The sequence below is a fragment of the Nipponia nippon genome, unplaced genomic scaffold (genome assembly GCF_047370975.1).
Source record: "Nipponia nippon isolate SJK-2023a ecotype South Korea unplaced genomic scaffold, ASM4737097v1 scaffold_6, whole genome shotgun sequence".
Taxonomy (NCBI): Eukaryota; Metazoa; Chordata; class Aves; order Pelecaniformes; family Threskiornithidae; genus Nipponia; species Nipponia nippon.
In genome coordinates, this window is record NW_028262380.1 from 64,089,094 (window position 1) to 64,109,025 (window position 19,932).

General features: G+C 43.3%; 1 protein-coding gene across 3 annotated transcripts in view; it reads left to right on the plus strand.

Annotated features, from left to right (window-relative positions):
* Window positions 1–19,932, plus strand: part of ARHGAP24 (Rho GTPase activating protein 24) — a 261,312-nt gene that overhangs the window by 15,951 nt on the left and 225,429 nt on the right. For 2 of the 3 annotated variants that reach the window (XR_015699608.1, XM_009473142.2), the window contains exon 1: window positions 15,830–16,143. The exons of the other annotated variant lie outside the window; for it this stretch is intronic. The gene's annotated coding sequence lies outside the window, so the exon portion shown is untranslated. Of the gene's footprint in view, window positions 1–15,829; window positions 16,144–19,932 lie in introns of those variants that run through there. 3 annotated transcript variants of the gene reach the window in all.

Sequence of the window (19,932 nt, forward strand, 5' to 3'; positions counted from 1 at the left end):
GATAACAGGAGTGCGGAAATAACAGGAGTAATGAGAAGAAGAAACAAGGTGATTAGTACTATGTGTACTACAGATGGACAGGACTTGAGTCAAATGCCAGAAGAAATCCTCCCCTGTTTCTCATCAGCACTCATGGGCAGTGTGTAAATACCCACTGAGATCTGCTGTAGAGCAGATGTGGTCATCAGGTGCAGCAATGGAGTGGTGAATAGGTAGAAAAGGTGGTATGTGAGGAGGGAGTGCCTGAGCTTCAAGAACAGTCAGAAAAGGCGCTTCAGTCTGTGCTCTCATTCTCTGTCTTGAAAAATGATCTAAACATCCCAAAGGTACAGATGATAGACAGCAGTCTGTATAGTGAGGTCCTCCCAGATGGTAAGTGATGCTCATCAGCGGTGGCAATGGAGCTCCCATGATCTTTAAAGCTGAGACCCTCTGTGCTGTAGGGTATAATAGGCACCTTCAAATTGTGTTGTGAATTTTCCACAATTTTACATGCTAATGTGCTTTCATCTCCTCTTTAGTGCATCTTAAAGATGTTTTTGCCCAATGGATAGATTTATCTTGGGCCTGTCTGTTTGTGTGTTATGCACAATTTCACACAGATTTAACTTGTCCCAATGTCCTTATTCATTTTTTCGTTCTCTTATTTCTTGAGGGTGCTTTGGCCACATACAGTGAGTCAATAGCTTACTGAAATGGAAGGTATTCTAGAATTTGTTATGTAACTAACATTTTCTTGGATGTTGCTTGGGTTGAGTGGCTTAGACTGTGTTATGTGTTTTTCCTCTTTGTCTCTCCCAATAACAGTGGGATGTAGTGGGTGGTTGGCTGGCTGGCAGAGGTGATGGTTTCATGAATGCAGTTCATAAGTACGATGCAGATGGCTTTGGGGAAGAATTGAGCAGAAGGGACAGCAGTGGGATGTTACCATCAAAGCATCTGTGAAATTGAATGTTTCTGCCTTTAGCTAAACTCTGAAAGGCATTTAATGCATGTGACTGAGCAGTAGTAAAATGGTTCTTTTTTCTCCTATAAACCATGGTCTGAGTTATGCCTATCTATTTCTCCTTTTGGAACCCCTTCCCATGTCCCAGTTGTCAGTATCATTTTCATAAACAGGATGTTGCTGCAGGTAGATGCCCACAGATAGGTCAGTAAAACAGTGGTGTGTCTGTTTAGGATTTTCTGCCCTGCTGCAGTATATAGCTGGCTCTGTATCTGCAAGCTTTGGAGAAGCTAAGTTACTGAGTCCTATTATTCATATTACTGTGTATCTCAAGAGACATGTCTAAAGGTGGTTTATTTTACTGAAGCAATTTCCAGCCCAGAGTTCATAAGAGCAAAATGATGTCCACTTCTCACTTGCTCTTTTGACACTTTCTTTACCCCACATAGTGGGACCAATATTGGGCTACTTTTTCCTTCCCTCTTCCAGGCCATCTACATACCACCAAATATGGAAAAAATGATGAGGGCCTGTCCAAAATTTTCCTGTGCCAGAAAATGTCCTAGAATCAGTGAGTCTCTCGGATTTTTATAGTCTGTGTAAAAATTGGCAAGGCATTATTTACTCGTGCTTTATACAGTTGCTGGAAGTGATCGTAGATGCGTTTCCTGATCTGTCAAGATGGAATTCACAGTCCTCTTTACTTTGATTCCAGTGCAATGAGTGGGTGACTTCATCCTGTTCCTCTGCAGCAGAAAATACAGAAAAGAAAATCCTATGCCAGAATCTTCAAGAACTGAGCCTGGGTATCCAACAGTCACCTTATGCATATAAGGTTTTTGTTGCTTCCTAATGGAAGCACAACATGTTGGGCATTGTAGCAACAGAGAGTCATTGTCCCGGACAGCTTAAGTTGAAACAGATGTGTTAGAAGTGGGGGAGGAAGAAGAAAGACACAGAATAGCAGCATGGGTTGCCCAGATTCGCTTGGCTGGCAGAAACTTGGACTAGAACTCAAATCTCCTGGCCCCTCGCTCGTTGCTTTTTTTGGGCTGGATCCTGTTCTCTGTTTATATCACTCATGACATCTGTCTCATTTCTGAGACTTGCCAGGTAGGTTGAAGAGAAGAAGTTAATGGGACATTACCACTGCAGTATGGATATCCAGACGTTCCCAGCACCACAATTACATTTTTGGAAGGGGGAAAGTAATAGTGGGGGTTTTTTAGCATCCAGATTTCCTGAAATATTACAGTTACATGACTGACTTGTACATGACTTCTATGCAAGGATCAATAGGAATGGTTTTACAGTCTGGGATGCATTTTCCTACTTAGAATTTTTCAGCTCCATTGTCATGTTAGCAGCGTAGCAACTTGCTGCTGTCTGGGGAAGTGGGATGGCTGTGCCATTGTACTTCTGTAGATGGGCTAGGAATGAAGGAATGATTGTGGCTTTTTTTTTTTTTTTGAGGGGCGGAGTGGTGGGGAAGCTAATCACAAGACTATTGCATTTTCTCTTGCATCTGGTTGCCAAGGTCTGGCAAGCAGGAAGGCTTGGGTTGCTATAAAGCCCTGGTCTCTGTTTGACAGCTAGGTTCTGGCTGAGACCTGGCGAGGGTTCTGGCAGCCTCTCTGAAAGGCATTTGAGTCCCATTGTGGGCTTAATGGTAGATGCAGTGTGATCTGGTTCCACAGAAAGTCTCTTTTTTTTGTGTAGCTAGTTACATTTTCTTCCTCCTCTACAGTCTGTATTGTATGGTCACAATTAGATGGGTGAGGGGGGCTTGGGTGAAGTAGACCTCAATAAGTATTATCATCACACAGATCCTCTGTCAGTTACAGGACGAAGGTTGTCACTTTTTTTGCCTGATAGCAAAAATTTTACCTCAAAAGTCAAAGAGGTTCACAAAATAAATGTATTGGAGCATCAGGTTGAGAATTCCGAGCTTGGGGCAGGGGGAGGACAGTGACTTATCAGGAAAAAGAGTTAAAAAGAGGAGAAGGTTTTAACTTGTTGGGGCTTGGAACTGCCTGTGTAAGGCTTGGTGGAGATGAGGCAGATGATGCTATTCCTCTGTCAGCCATTGTTTGCATGGCAAATGCTCCTTGGTGGTCTCCTTGTAAGTGGAGAATTTCTGGTTATTTGGTGTTGCCTTAAAGTCTTTCAGAACTGCTTCTCCATTAATAGAGATAAGCAAATCTCTAGCAGCAAAGATAGTGGGCCAGAAGGGACATGTGAGATTGCAGAGCTGGTCAGGAGACACCCTGAAGGAAACCTGGTATTGAATGCTGGGAAGCCTGTAATTTCTGTTTGGTATACCATCTTGAAGTTTTAAAGGGCTCCAGTAATGGAGAGTCAAGCACAACTGTTCGAAAGTTATCCCATTGATAGTTACCCATAAAGGTAAATATTATTCCGAATTTGAAGTTTGACGTTATTTAGTCTCACTTGTTAGCTGTTGGGATTTATTATTTTTTATTCACTAGCTTCTCTTCCCCAATACCTGATACACACAGTGATGCACAGTGTGAGGTAGGTCTGAATCACTGGTAGCCTCTGTCAGCCTCCCTTGTTCTTCAGCATTTGTCTGAATGCTGGAATTGTGTACTGACTTAGAAATCCTCCTATCTACAAAGGATGAAAGATGGCAGCTTCACTTATGATGAGGAAAACTGCATGACCAAGTCCTTCCTGGGAGCAGCTGGTGAGGTTCTTAATTCTGGAAATACCAGGTCCAGACTTAGTTTCTCCATTTTTGGATCTGGATGTCTGTCACAGGAGGCTTCTTCCACAGCCCTGAAGAAGTGGGGGAGCAGTGACTGTTGATTCCCATGCATAGCTTTCCTGGGAGGGGCAACAGAGTCGCAACTCTGTGCTTGCAGTATGTACCACGAAAATGAGGTTAACTTTAAAAAAAAAAAACAACACAACACAACCTGTATGCCAGGTCCCTTATATATGTATTTAATACAAATTTCACCAGCTCTGGTTAAATTGCTTGATGAAATAGTGGGGTCGAAAAGTGACAGGTCTGTATGTCATCCATCCTGGATTATACTGCATAAAGTAGTAATCCCCACCGTTTTGCTGTGGTGACTTGAAAGCATTACTCTGAGTACTTAAGGAAGGGAAGCATTTTTTTCTTCTTGAAGTAATAGCCTTAATTCTCTCATTGTTGCAAGAAGTAACCCTTTTCATTTATGTGGCTGCTTGCCTAGAGGAGGAGGTCATTTGCCATGACACCTTGATAAAATCTCTGGAATTAAAAACTTTCTGAGTACATAGGTCATCAGGTGTACATTAGGTTCTAGAAAATACTCATAAAACTAAATGAGGCATGTGGAGATGAGTGCAGCAGCCTTTATTGCCATGATTGGGTATCCCATTATGTTGCTTCATTTGAATATCTGATCCCATGCAGCCTCTGCTCATGGCATCACCTCCACTCACTGCATCTGTTTTGCATAATGTTGGGGAAACTGTGACAGGGGCTTAAGGTAGACCTCTGTGGCAAGCATTATATAGATGCTTTAAAATATTCAGATGTAAAAATCCTGTTCTTGTGGGCAGGGTTTTTCTTGGGTAAATGGTCTTGATGAAGAGGGGAGTATCCATAGAGAGCTCTAAGAGGAGGAAGAACAGATGACAATGACATTGCAAGAGAGAAACCCAAGAGCTAGTTGAAGTTTTTTCTGTTGAAACCTTTTTATTAAGCACCTGGAAGGCATAAAATACATAGAGGAAGTACTCTGAGTCAGTCGAATGGCCTTGAAAACAGCTTGTATGTGGGAGAAGAATGGATAGATGCTAGAGTGGCATTCATGTATGGGATAGCAGAAAGAGGTTCCTGTTTATGTTTGATCAAAAGGAAGTATGCAGAGTGGCAAATGGGGCTTTTGGACTATGAAGATAAAAGACTTATTTTGCTGTACTGTTAAAATTAAATGGCTCAAGAGCTCTCTAGTATTTTGAAGTAAGTGCCACTGCTTGAGACGGAGGATCGTCTGCCAGTCACGCCTCAGGATGCATCCAAAAGAAGGGAAGAGAAAGGACTTTGGACGGCTGTGTTTTCTTTTAATATTGAATCTGTTGCTAGACTATCTGTCACTTGAATCCCCTGTTGGAATTTGAAGAGCTTAATTGGGAAATCCTGAAAGCTCCCAAAGCAAATAGTGGAGCAGAGTAAATGTTAAGCAGCTGTCAGTTAGTGCTTAAAAACTCAATTGGCTCTCCAGATGAAGCAGGGAGCTGTAGCTGTATTTGTTCTAGCTCTCAGCTCTGTGCTACAGTGAAGCAAATAGTTTGTGCTTATCTCCAAAGTCTCTGGTCATGCTTTAAGAGGTCATAGCTGACTTACTGCAGAGCGATAGCGAGGACTGCATGCAACCTGTCTTCTTTAAATCCATGTGATTTCACTAGTTGTTCTTGATGTCTTTCTGAATGCTGTTTTCAGAGAAAAAGGGGGAAACATAGCAGGGCAAACATAACCAGAGAAAGTCTTGTAGAAAGAGGCTATGCTAATGAGTTTGGGAAGTGATGGATATCATATTACTTAACTGTCTGCCTTCATAGTGTCCAAACACGAGAAGGTTTTCTCTCGGAGTTAGGCAGATGGTTAGGTGTTAGGTCAAGATAGCTGTACTGCACCACTGCTGGACCGAAGTAGCACTCAGGCTTTCCTTATCTGCAGTTCATATGAAATGCATGATGGAGAATGGCAAACGCTGCCGAAGCTTTGAGTGCTCAGGTTCTTAGTACTCAAGATGTAACCAAGCTTACAATGAAGATGTGATGAAAGTCGTCGGGATTAGCAATCAGCAAATATGAGTGGGATTGCATCTCATCTTTTCTGATTTTCTTTTTTGGCTTCACTCTGCTAGGTTAAATTTGCATCATATAATGGACACCGTAAGACCTGATTTACAGTACTGAGAAATAACATATCAAGCATTAAAGCTGAAGTGCAGCAAGAACTGTTAGTGAGACTTGTCAGAAAGCAAACACTCCACTAGCAAAAGGCATCTGAGCTTTAACAGTTTGAACTTTTATTTCAGTTTCATCTACTCAGGATCACAGTGGAAGGGCAGCAGTAGATAACCAAGTCCAAGTGATCCATAACGTTGGTGAGGCACTGAACAGTTATTAACCTTTTTTGACCTGGGTGTCTAAGTAGACTAACTGCAGAGATATGCCTTAATACACGGTTGAAAGAAGCCCAAGCATTTAGTGACATCACCAATAAAATAAAATCAAAAAAAAGAAAAATGAAAGAAAGCAACAACAGCCTTAATAAAAGCATTTTCAGTGCTCGGGTAATAAGAATGCATTCATAACATTAACGAAAAGCCAGTGAGTCTCCTAGAAGGATGAACAAATGAACAAATATTGTCCACGGTAGATGCAAATCAGTAGTATTAATACACTTTGATATATTAGTCAATGGCACACTGCCGGTAAGCTATTCAGAGGGGTAGGAAATTATATCTGGAAATATTTGTTGAAGTAGTAAGATGTTAGTTGTGGATGTTAATCAGCCCCGATGTAGCCTATGTGCATCTGTCCTTGAAGGAAGTGGTGATGGATATTCCAGGAATACACTTGAATTATTGCAGTATAAATTTTGCAGGCAATGTCCTGCAAGCAGATCATCTGTGGTTTTACCAAAGCTCTTTGGAAATGACTGAGGTTCCGCTGGCACACAATGTGTTGGTGATAGTAGGTCCAGATTTCATGTAAGTGTTATATATTCACGGCACCTAACCTGTGACAATTGCTATCCTGATGATGTCATGAGATAAGACTAGAAAGGATTCTTGCACCTGGAAGAATGTCTGTGAAAAGATGAGATTTGCATGATCTGGGCAATGGTATGCTCAGTTTGTAAGGCATTGTGCAAGTCCTGATAGTAACAGTCTTGACACAGTAACTTTATTGGATGAATTCAAGGCATTTTAGCGGTCCCTTTGTTGCATTCTTTAAAATAATCCTTCAGTAATATGGAACAGAGTAGTTTATTTCCATCACACATGCTTACTTTTGCTCACCAATGAAAGCTGACCAAGAAATGCTATACATGGCTTTTTTACTACCTTATGTAAGTCTTCAAACCCCAAATTTCTCATTTGTCCCTGGTGACTAAGCCTGTTGTCTCATGCAGGAGAGTGTTTTCTGAACAAATTGTGTAACAATTGTGTTTAGTTTTTGCTCTCTTGTTTTTTGTTGTGATCTCATAATGTTTGTCTTACCTCTGTTTCCCTTTGCATCTTAAATGAAGTAGTTCATATGATGAGGCTTGTCACTCTTCAGAGCTGCAGTCCAACAGGTCAGGACTGCCCTTGGGGAATCTGTGTTGATGTTAAACAGTGATTCTGTTAGATTCCTCCTTTTCATGTGCCACCAGGGTAAAATACAATGCAACGGTTGTGTTCGTTTTCTCAATTAAAAAATACAGACATTTCCTAATGAAAGCTGTTTGAGACACTGACTTCCTACCCCTCTCTGCTTTTTCTTTACTGATGTAATATAACAGCAACTCACTCAGAGGGAGATGTTTTGCTGCTGATGTCAGCAGAACTCATTGCTGTGATAGATTTGGACCTGGGGATTTTTAAATGGACCAAATTGTGCCTTGTGCAATAACTGTACCTGCACACTGGCTGTAAAAGCTTTTTGTTAGAAGAAAGCATAAGAAGGAGTACAAGATCACCCCAGGAAGATGTTCTCTGTGGTGTTTTCATATTTCTACTTGGAGATGAGCCTTGACAGTTAGGTGAATGAGTGCCTTCTGGACAGGGTGTGCAGAGAGCTCAGTAGAAGTCATGGGGATTGTGAAATACAGTGACACATAATTTCATTATTGAGGGTTTTCTAAATTCTTTACCTGTTGACTTAACTGTCTTTAAACTCATCACATCTGATGCATTTGTTCCTGCAATCAGGTTCACTGTGGGGTGCTGTTTTTTCCTCGTAAATTTACTGCTGCTTTAGGGTGTGGATGTTTCTGTTTTCCCATCCAGCCTATTGAGAGGCAATGTAAACTGGAGCTCCTGTTTACTGTTGATGAACATTCACTTCCTAGTGACCCGAGAAGATTACTTGGCCAGTGGCGAGATCCTCTGAGCTCTTATCGCTTGTTTTTTTTCTACTGCTTAAGCTGGTACGTTGCTTATGAAAGTGGAGTTGCTCAGAGTCTGCATCTATGAGAAGGAAGTGAGACTATGCATAACTATACTATTAAGTTCTGCTTGCATTCTTGTGTATGTACATTCTAAGTGTATCACCAAAATAAATCCTGACACATAATATTTTTGGTTTTGCTAATTTCAGCTAGGCTGCTGCAGCTGCTAAATGGACAACTGAGGAGTTTTATGTAATGTATTGCAGAATATAAGTGTAGATGTTAATTTTTAAGGGGAAGAAATCTTTTTTTTTGCAATGTCAGTGTTCCCAAGAGGGACAGGCTAAAAAGCTTTTTTCCATGTGAATTTCAGCTTCTAGGAAGATCCTGTTCTTTGGTTTTTTTAATATATTTAAAAAAAAAAAAACACATTGTTTTTGCATGACACCAAGGACTCTGCGAAATGTCCATTGTCAAATTGGGAAGAAAACCTATGTTATCTGTATATTTGAAGGTTTTACTCTCTATATAGAAAGGAACAGAAGTAAAATGTTCTGTTCCAAACTGTCCTGGGCAAACAGGATCCAGAATTTGCTGGTTGGAGCTTTGACTTATAATAGTAAATCAACATTCATGGTTGGAATGGCTACATTAAAAAAGGGATTTTTCTTTTTATTCCTTCCTACCTGCTGCCATCCCTTGTAGGGATACATATGCTTGTGTTCTGTGCTTCTGACCAAAGATGCAAGGTCAGTTACCTTCTGCCTGTCCTGTGAGTCCAAATGAAATTTGCTTTATGACTGGTAAAGAACAGTATGTTTATGCTAGTAAGGGCTAATTCCAAAGTAATCTTGGAGCAATATTGGAAGATGTTTAGGAAATCAAAGCCAAGTGGTATAAAATCAGATATAAGCTAGCAAACATGACGCCCCTCTACAAGAAGGGTCGGAAGGAGGATGCCGAGAACTACAGGCCTGTCAGCCTGACCTTGGTGCCAGGGAAGGTTATGGATCAGATCATCTTGAGTGCCATTATGCAGCAAGTGCGGGAAAACCGAGGGATCAGGCCCAGCCAGCATGGGTTTATGAAAGGGAGATCCTGTTTCAGTAACCTGGTCTCCTTCTATGACAAGGCGACCCACTTAGTGGATGAGGGAAGGCTGTGGATGTTGTCTACTTGGACTTTAGTAAGGCCTTTGACACTGTCTCCCACAGCATTCTCCTGGAGAAGCTGGCTGCACATGGCTTGGATGGGTGCAGGGTGCACTCTACACTGGGTTAAAAACTGGCTGGACGGCCGAGCCCAGAGAGTGGTGGTGAATGGAGTTAAATCCAGTTGGCGGTCGGTCACGAGTGGTGTTCCCCAGGGCTCAGTACTGGGGCCAGTCCTGTTCAATATCTTCATTGATGATCTGGATGCGGGAATTGAGTGCACCCTCAGTAAGTTTGCAGATGACACCAAGTTGGGTGGAAGTGTTGATCTGCCAGAGGGTAGGAAGGCACAGAGGGACCTGGACAGGCTGGATCAATGGGCCGGGGCCAGCCGTATGAGGTTCAGCAAGGCTAAGTGCTGGGTCCTGCACCTGGGTCACAACAACCCCATGCAACGCTACAGGCTGGGGGAGGAGTGGCTGGAGAGCTGCCTGGTAGAAAAGGACCTGGGGGTGTTGGTGGACAGCCGCCTGAACATGAGCCAGCTGTGTGCCCAGGTGGCCAAGAGGGCCAATGGCATCCTGGCTTGTATCAGGAATAGTGTGGCCATCAGGACCAGGGAGGTGATAGTGCCCCTGTACTCGGCACTGGTGAGGCCGCTCCTCGAGTACTGTGTTCAGTTTTGGGCCCCTCCCTACAAGAAGGACATGGAGGTGCTGGAGCGTGTCCAGAGAAGGGCAACGAAGCTGGGGAAGGGTCTGGAGCACAAGTCTTATGAGGAGTGGCTGAGGGAGCTGGGGTTGTTTAGCCTGGAGAAGAGGAGGCTGAGGGGAGACCTCCTTGCTCTCTACAACTACCTGAAAGGAGGTTGTAGTAAGGGGGGGGTTGGTCTCTTCTCCCTAGTAATGAGTGATAGAATGAGAGGAAACGGCCTGAAGCTACGCCAGGGGAGGTTTAGGTTGGCTGTTAGGAAAATCTTCTTCACTCAAAGGGTAGTCAGGCATTGGACCAGGCTGCCCAGGGAAGTGGTTGAGTCTCCATCCCTGGAGGTATTTAAAGAACGGATAGATACGGTGCTTGAAGACATGGTATAGATGGACTTGGCAGTGCTAGGTTGATGGTTGGACTTGATGACCTTAAGGGTCTTTTCCAACCTTGACGATTCTATGATAATCTGAGATCCTGACAGCAGCCTTGTGAAAGAGCCAAATACTGTCATTACTGAGCACTTAAAGAAAAACATTGGTTTTAAAGCTTTTACCTGATCTTGGTTGTCTTGTTTCTACATTTCTGCATTGATCTGTCACACTATAAATCATCACTGTATCTATTGAAGCTCTATTCTGTGTCATCTGATGCTTTTTCTGTTCTAAGGAATTAGTATAATTTGAAGCATATATTACATGGGTGACCATCTTCTCCTCAGTCACAACACAGTTGAATCAGCTTCCTTCTGTGTGTCCAGGATAACCTCGTTTTGTTTTTCGTAATGTTTTTAGTACAACTCTAGACTCAACAATCTGGACTTGAAGGAAGTAGACCAGATAAAATTGTTTGGGCTCTTATAAGAGGAGGAGAAATTCTCTGCTGAATACTGACATCCAACCTAAACACTAGGTTATTCTGTTCACTTGCACAGAAAGGAAGAGGGAAGTGATGTAAAACCTTTTTCTTTAAATTGAATATTATGGTTCTCCCATGTGACTTGATGTATGACATGCACATCTTGAGAGTCCTACATTAGTCCCAGTTATCTAGACTGGAAAACAGAACATATAGTTAGGAATTATGTTGCTGCATGCAACTCAAAGTTGCATGTGACGTTCAGTTGCCAAGCTCAGGGATGGAAGAAGTTGTAAGGCAGGGAAAGCAGAAAATCTACAAACTGGTGAGGAATATCTTGCTGCAGTCGAGGGAAGTGGATGTGAAAGTAGCTGGATACCCGTGGGTTCTTTGAGATAAAGGGATTCCGAGCTGGACAGCCAGATTTTGATAGATTTGAAGATGCACAAATTATCCAAACATTCCTGATGACCATGAGTAGAAGTTTCTTGCATGTGTAGGGAAGATCTTACACTTTTCAATCCATTTTCAGATGTGCCAGGTTTTGGCCCTGTCTCTGAGCACTTGCATGTCTGTGCTGTAGGGCTATTAGTGTAAGTAGCTTTACTCATTTGTGAAACATCTTGCAGAATCTGTCCCTATAGAAACAGTAAATATTTAAGCTACTTTTCAAGGTGTCATCGATGAATTCTGAGTGTGGCTTGTCCTTTTCTTGCTGGGGACTAAGGATACAGAAGAATATTTATTTGGTGAGCTGTGGTTGTGTTTTCTACCTTGTGGCCTTAAATTTTGCTGAAACCTGCTATATTAAATTCCAGTTCTTTCCTTATTGACAGCTGTAATATTGGATGAATGAAGGAAACAGCAATGAGCCAGTACTCAAAAATATCCAACGAAAGTTAAAACAGTAGTGTTTAAAAATCCTATGTCTTCCAAAATATTCCAGGCACTGGGGAGATAAGACAGATTTCACCTGTAAGTGAGTTAAGGATAAGGTGAACTGATTTCCATGAAACTGAACGTAACTAGTGAGAATAGGATGAGAAGATATTTCCTAAAATGTATAGTGAATTCAGTACCGCCTTCTCCATCGGTATTAGCCAACAGAAACTGCAGGGGCAGCGGATGCCTTCTGGGTTTAGTTAGATTGAAAAAAGTGGTGGTTTTTCCTGCTTGCTTATACATTTGCCCGCTTTGCTCACCAGACTGCAGTGATGCCTGCAGAGAAGCCCTGTTCCAAAGACTGTGCGTGTATATACATACACGAACACATAGAGGAAGAGCAAGTCTCCTATATGTACTCTGTGAAGTCCATAAGCTGTGCAAACCCACTCTTGCTAGTTCAGAAAATGCCTGCAAAGTAAGTCTGACTTACTGAATGAAATTCTTTTTTTGCTGTTTGGGTTCCTGTGGGTCAGAACTCTTCAGCACATATCTTCAGGTGTTAAGAGCCACACAGTTAACTTTAGCAGTAGATTTAAAACAAATAACCTGTTATGACTTCTGCAAGTGAACAGGTGAGAAGGTGAGGCTCTGCACAGAGCAACAAAGTCAATTTACCACTTCCACTGGTATAAAAGGCCCTAAGGTCAAGATGCTTAGTAGTGGACTGCAAGTAGTTCAGTGGTGGTAGTAATTACAGATTTATTTCTACATAAGATGAGCAAGGAAGAGAGAACTTTACTAAGGTACTCTGTGACCCCCAACTAAGTGACCCTTGCCGTTTGTTTGATTGCTTGGGAAAGTGTTTCTGGTTTGTCCCATTAGATGTTTTGGAAAAAAACCATGTGTTTTTCTTCCAGAGAGAAAGATTCAAAATATTAATTCCCTGCCATGCAAAGGTCAAGTCTTTGAAGTGTCTCAGTCTGCTTAGGTTTGTTATCCAAGGAGTTAGACAGGAGCGGTCTTGGCATGGAAAACTAGGTGGGTACCTACCAGCACCAAACCAGGCTTTTCTTAGCCTTAATTGTGTATTGCATGAAGTTGGATAAACTGTTTCCAGTTATAGACCCACTGCTACTGGCCTTTCCCTACTGTAGCTAATGAATGACTGGATATTGATGATGTACATGTAGAAAAGACAACTCAGGCTGAAGGATTTCAATGCATCTTACAAATGAGCCCATAAAGCTGCAAATATGAATTGTTTTACAGTCTGAAACTCAGCTTTAGAAGGGTATCAGCTAGCAAACCATAACCGATGCAGAGAGAAAGAACAGTAGCAAAGGGCCACCAATAAGTGAAGTAAGGAAGGAAATCTGACTACAAAGGGTCTCCTCACTGTTATTGTTGTAATTATGTATTAATAGCCAGACTTCAAATGTGCAGTCCTTGAAGGATGTGAGTGGCTTTGCAGCTCAGTTTTTGAAAGCACCTGCGTTGCAGGCACAAGGCTGTGAGCTTTCTGCAGTGCGCGAGCAGGTCTGGCGCAGGACCCGGCGGTCTGCATGTACCCACTGCTGCAGCCAGCTGTTCCAGCCTGCCCTGCAGCTCGCTTCCTGTGCGTCTCTGCGCCTTGGGAAGTACATTGTGCCGCTCTCCTTTCTCTTTGGTAGCTGGAAATTTCCCTGGGGTTACTTCTCTCTTAACAGAACAGTACAGTAACAGAACAGTAATTTCCTATAATTTAAACAAGAGGTCTTGTGTGTTAGTATGGCTGTTGTTCAAATAAAGGCGCAGAGCTGCGGAGACAAAAGTTACAAAAGTGCCCGAGTTAAGTTTTTATATAATGTTGATTACTGTGATGCATAAACTGAGGCTCCCGTATGTACAGGCACTTCATCAGAGCACGCATGGTCCTTGATAGTGGAAGCCTTTCCAGCCCATTAAAAAAATGTTTTTTCTAGAATGTCATTCTGGCTGTTTTCCCTGTGAGCCTGCATTTGGCAGCTAACCGAACCAAAGGCCAGCACAGGTATCCTGCTGTGTGCGTGTTTAATTCTGTCCTCCTCCTCACCATTTAAAGTTTGTGCATGTTTACTTTCTCTTCCTGTGCAGCCATGTATCTGTATACCCTATTTACTCTTTGAAAAAAAAAAAAAAAATTACACAGGCATAGTGCCAGCAAGACTCGGTGGTTTCTTCAAACTGGTGTGGTTGTTGGGACAAGCTGCATTTTAGTGGGGTGCAGCATGCTGTCCCTAATGCTGAGGACCTCCGTTTGCCTCATCTCTGAATTTGGCAGAGGCAGGCAGGCTTTGGTCTGCCTCCTTCTTGTTTTATCTCTATGGACTTCTTTTCCAGGGACAGGAGCAGGGACCAGCCCTTCTGCTGAGCGGCTTGCTTAGTTCTCTCTTCTGGCTGGCTATCTCACAACAAGCTGGGAATGTGAGGAAAGCATCTTGGGTATTCCCCTTCATTCATGCACTGGTATCTGAGCTAACTGCTGCTGGTCTCAACCCTTCTTGCAGCATTAGTGAGAGGCAGAGTTCAGAGGTTTGATTCAGTATGGGTAACCAGGCAGCTGAATGATTTTTTTTTTTTTCCTGTTAAAAGTAGAAGCTGCTCCAGTGCAGTGGTATCCCATTATCACTGTTGCAAACTATAATGTGTCATATGTTACAGTATGTAAATGTTCTTCGGACCTCATCTATTGAAAAACTTCATAGATCTGAAGAATTTGTTAGAGAACTGATTGCTTTGAAAAGGCTTCAACTAATTCTTGTAGTACTCAGGATTTTTTAGTGCTGTCATATTAGGTGGAGCTGCAACCAGCAAATGCAGAACTGTGAGAAATGGGTCATGGGAGGGAAGTTGGTGGGAGTGTGTCTAGGTCTGTGCAAGCTGCACACTCATCAGATGCTGAGATTCTGGGTCATGTAAAACACTTTTCCAGCTTCTACAGATTTGCCAGCTCCAGTCATTAGAGGAACACCATGTGCCTGGTATGCGTAGCTGAAAATGGGCAGGGTTTTGTTGGTGGTGTGTACAGTGTGCAGTACCCTGCTTGGGCTTGAAAGTGTAATGTTGTGCTGTTTCCAACTATTATTAGGAGTAATTTTTTCTTGTGATCTCATTGTGGCATAGAAACTGCTTTTTGTCTCCTGATGGGGATCTGAAAGAAGAGACTAGTAACACAGAGCAATTAGGATTTTCCAAGAGAGGTTGTGTTTCCACCTGAAACCAGTACTGTGGGGTCTGGTGTGCGGGACTGAGGTGGTGGGAGGGGGGATGTAGGTTACACATCATTCATTGCCCTCTCTGCGTATGGGGAAGAGTGCAGCCTCACGCTCCCTGAGTCACCCGGGAGCAGACGACAGTCATGCCATTCATCAAGGGAGCGGCAGCTCCTGAAACCCAATTACAACTGCAGTTTCCATCATAATTCCCATTCTGATTTCTGCTGTGCAACTGAGTCAGAGCTAGGCCTGCGGAGAAGGCATGCAGCCCTCCCTGTACAGGTCCCATGGAGACCTCTGTCAGGTCCACTCCTTAGTCCTCCTTAGTACGACGGCAGACCGTCGTACTGAGCTGCAGAGATGCAGGCTGCTGAAAGCAGGTGAGTCAAGGCCACTTAGAGTGTGTTGAGAAAAAAGCGTGACAGACAAAAATAGAAAAGGGGAGAGGGGGCGGCAAAAATCTGCGTAGGGCCACAGGGTGTCTGTGTGTCAGCTGGTGGCCGTCTCCTACGTGTGCAGCAGGAGAGGAGCCCCTTGTCCCGGGGGCACGCTCAGGCTGCTGCTGCCTGGGTACGGCCCCCGGCAGACGCGCACGGTAGCGCTGCGAGAAATCCCGGTGCGTGGCGCCGGTTGTGTCGTACCCCTGCGAGAGCGTGGACCCGGCGCCCTGGCACCGACAGCGGCAAGAGCTAACGGAGGGTCCGCAGGCGCTGTCGGGGCGGCGGGTGCCGCGTCGCCGGGATTTCCAGAGACGTCTGGGAAGGGAGCCGGGTTCCTCCCCGGCGCAGCAGCACTGCCGCTGGCGGGCTCCGGCGCTGCCAGCTGCCAGTGAAATCTGAAACCCGGGGCTGCGGCTGAGGGCTGGCCCTCGGAGGCCGCTCCAGCCTCTCGCACGGTATATTTACACATCCATACACACAGAGCCACTCTTTCTAACTTCTTGCGCTGCTCCTCGGGCGGCGCTGGGATTTCCCGAGGACGGACGGTGGGAGCGCGGAGCTCCCGGGCGGTGGGGGTGGCCCCGTCTGCCCACGGATCGTCGGAGCGGCTGGGAGAGGGGAAAGGGAAAGAAACTTCTGGGTGCAGTCAAGCTGAAACAGGCTGTCACTGTTTCCGATTTTGTCTTGAGAAGCCACCGCGTTTATGGGTGAGAATATTGATCCTGCTTGTGGACGGTAGGAGTCCTGGTGCGGGGCAGGTTTGGCGCTCTCGCTGGACTGGGTGGACGCTGCAGCTAAAACCAGGGTAGGTAGCACTGATGGGACTTTCATCTCGGTGACAAAACCGACGGGTCTCTGCAGGACAAATACTTGCTGCAGACCAGGAGGCAGTGGCAGCAGCTGTCTGTGTTACGGCTGTTCTTGGCTGCCGGGGGGTGTGTGTCTGTGTGCCTGTGTGCGCTGGCATCTTTAAGTGTTGTCGTGTGCTGTTATTTCTTAACAATGTTAAATAACTTCTTGACAGGAGTCCTTTGTGTTGGTTTCAGGGGTACAAGCAGACTATATGTCATCTGAGCACTTGTTGGCTTAAATATAAGTAAAAGCCCTTTGTGCTTTCTGCAGTCTCCATGTTAATGTTCATCTTTGGATTTGTGATGGTTGCCTTAAAATCTTCCTCCTTCTACACAAATATCTGGAGCAGGCTTTCAGACACAAGGTCCTCGCTGGGACAGACGTTACAATAAGGGCTTCGATTCACAATCGCAGAAGAGTTAGGGAATCTTCAGTGGATTTTTAGAGCTACTGAGTGGATTTCTTTTTAATGTCAGGGAGTAATTGTCTTCGCACTTTTTCCTCCATTGGGCTTGTATGGAATATTTATCTCTGTCTTTCTTCACAGTAACATGCGTGTATGTTGTCAGTTTGGGGGTTTTCTTCTTTCAGCAGAGTGGAGAGTAGTAAATAATCCATGTTTGATGATGTTAGAAGCATTTTTACAACAGATCACTGGAAATGAATAGCAGGGTTTTTTTAGATAGGTACCCTTGTCCCGTATAGGTAGAAATAAGAAACCAAATTAATTCCCTGTGTAGCACAGTGACTTCATAACACTGAATTTGTCTAATTCTGAATCTAATTCAGAATTCTCGATTTGTCTAATTCTGAATTTGTCTAATCTGAATTCTGTTTGTCTGCGTTAAGTAGCACGGTTGCTGAGAGAGGGTGATAACTCTTATTAGATCAGCAGGTATTAAGATACTGTTAGGTTAAGTTTTTCTGTTGCAGAGTAGTTCTGTACCTGGAAGGTGACAATAACTTCTGTACGTTCAGGGGAAAAGGATTCCGCATGAGGTAAGAATTAAGGGAGGGGGATTTATCAATACAAGGGGCAAAGCATGTTGTCCTAGCTAAAACTCATTTAAGTGGCATCTGATACTCACAGAAGGCATGCAGAGTTGCAAGCAGAGGTAGAGAAGGAACGACTGAGAGTCAAGTGCTTGTTTCCAGTCCCATGAAATTTTCATGTTGTGGCAGGTTTTGTTATTGCAAAAGGCATCTTCTAGTACATGATACAGTGACTTGCGTTAAAAATAAATGTGCTTAGAACTCGTATTTCTTTGTGCATGGTGTCTAAAGTTATTTGCCTCTTCTTTGATTGTTGTCCTGTCTCCCAGCTGCTTTTTTCTTCTCTTGTTCTTTACTTGGCTTTCATTCTTAATGAAATTAGATAGATTTAGTTTGGAATAAATAGTGTGCCTGCTAAAAAAGAAAAAAAGAGGCCCCACAGTGAGTAAAAAATGTAAAGTCACGTAGAAAATTCGGCTAACAACATGATTCTGTGGGGAAGGCACAACTTCTCACTGTATGGCAATGTGCTTCTGGGCGCAAGTGAGAGGGAGGCTGTGGGTTATTCCTTTAACACATGTGCCTCTTCTGTGTTTGCAGGCTGGTGTGTGAAGATCGCTTTTATTAGTGGTCCTATAGCTAGGTTCAATTTTCTGAAGATGGAGTTTAGAAAGCTAGAAATGAAGATCTCTTAAAGGAAATTGCCTCACAAGTAATAGTTTAAACTGATAAGGTCATGTCTTCAGAAGTAACTAGAATAGAAAACCCCTGTGAGCTCCATGTGCAGCTACAGCACACAGGCATCTCTCAGGACTTTTTAATCTCTTGCTGCTTGATTCAATATCTGATTTTTTTAATCACACCAGGTGGAAAAAAAAAAGGGAGTTGAATTCACAGTGGGTAGTTTGAAGTGATTTGCATTCTATTACTTTTAGCTGTCTTCTCTGCAGGCTGTTGGTGTTTATTGTGACCTGATGGCCTTTGGAACTATGCTTTATTCCTGGAGCTATTACTTACTGGCTTTATCTATATTGGGCAGAGGGAATGCTCGACATGGTTTTTTTTGAAATAACCTCCTGGAACAGAGTGCTACACTTTATCATATTGGGGTGGCGCGTGTGTTTGTAGACTGTCTTGCGGGTGAATAAACTGCATGTTAAACAGCCAGGAAGAAAAAGAAAAGGTTGTCTTCTCTTGGCATTCTAAACCAAGAAAAACACTGAAGGAGAATATCTGGTATAGGTTTTTGTTCTTCACAGTCTGGAACTTGGCTTTCTGTAATGTTGAGGACTCCAGGTAACACAAGTGGCTGATATTGTTGGACGATAAGGAAAGACACAGCTTTTTATGAAAGTTGTTACTCCACTGCCAGTCTTGGGAGGAATAGCAACTTAAAAAGACAACAGAGGCCAAATTTCCAACTTAGATTCTCTTCCTACATGTAAGACTGCAGAAAGTGGTAGTGGTAAATTTTGGTCTACGTTAGTTTCTATTATTATGCTAAAAGCAAGGATTTCAAGTTAGAATTGTTTTTTATAGTTGTTGCCTGCATTTATTTAGAAAATCTTGATTAGGTTGCTTTTTTTTAATTGGGGGAGAAAAGGTGGCTCAGTTCTGTAGCACTCAAAAGGCTATGAAAATACCAGACAGCCCAAAGATGGGTGTACTTTAGCTTCAGCAGCATAGCAGACATCAGCAAGCCCTGTGTTGAGACAGATAAAGACTCTTCATCTGCAGAGATGTAGTCAAAATGAAATCCCAGCCTTATAGGAGCGGGGAGGGCAACACAGCCTTTGGTGGCAGCGGTACTGTGGGAGCTAGGAGAAGCTGCTTTGACACGGCACTGTGCGTGAGCTCCTAGAAGCAGCTGGATGGTGTTAGGAAGCAGCTTGCTTTGGTCCCTGCAGTATCTCAACCTCAGTAGGACAGCCTGCATCTGATGCATCCCAAGCCTTATGGTTTTGTCATCTTCGCTTTCAATAGGTACCCCCCTGTGGTAGCCAGTCTGTAGGTGGCTGATCTTGGTGTGAGGAGCTGCATGCTAAGCAACTTCTTCCTATTCTGCAGCTTCTTGTACATTTCCTGACTCTTTCCTTCTACTTCACCATTTTGCCAGTTATATTTGGGTGATCAAAGTGCGGATGGTAAGGACTAGAGCGAAGCTGTAAATTTATTTTGTATTTAATAGGTTACGAATCCAAAATGAACCATAAGGGTCCTTGATTAGGTCCCGTTATAAGCTAGATCATTTATTTTTGAAAAATATCCTGCTTTGCTAACAGAAAGTCACTTGATAGACTCTCAATGCTCTGCAGTATGTTCACTTGGTGTAATTATCATCGGTCTTAAATTATGTGCTTTACTGCTTGTTTTACTTGACTGTCTTTAACTACCAGCTTTGTTAGCTCTGGTTCTTATTAGCTCTTTGTATGTTCAATAGCTTTCTCTGTCCAAATTTCTGCTCCCTCTAGAGTTACTATCTTATTCTTTACCTTCTTTTTGTAAAAGTGGAAAATAGAGGTCCTTCATTACGTTCTCTTGTTCTTTAATTATTCCAACCTTCTTAAAATGGTTTCCAGTTTTCCAAAATGCTTCTAGATGTTTGAATACCAGCACTGGAGGTAGTACTTAGGGTGCAGTCCTGCGAAATCCAGAGACACAACGATCTTTATACTTTCATTTTCCTTGTTAAATAGTCTTGTGATGACACTAGAGATGGGGCTGTTGTGTTGAACAGGGACCTCGGTTT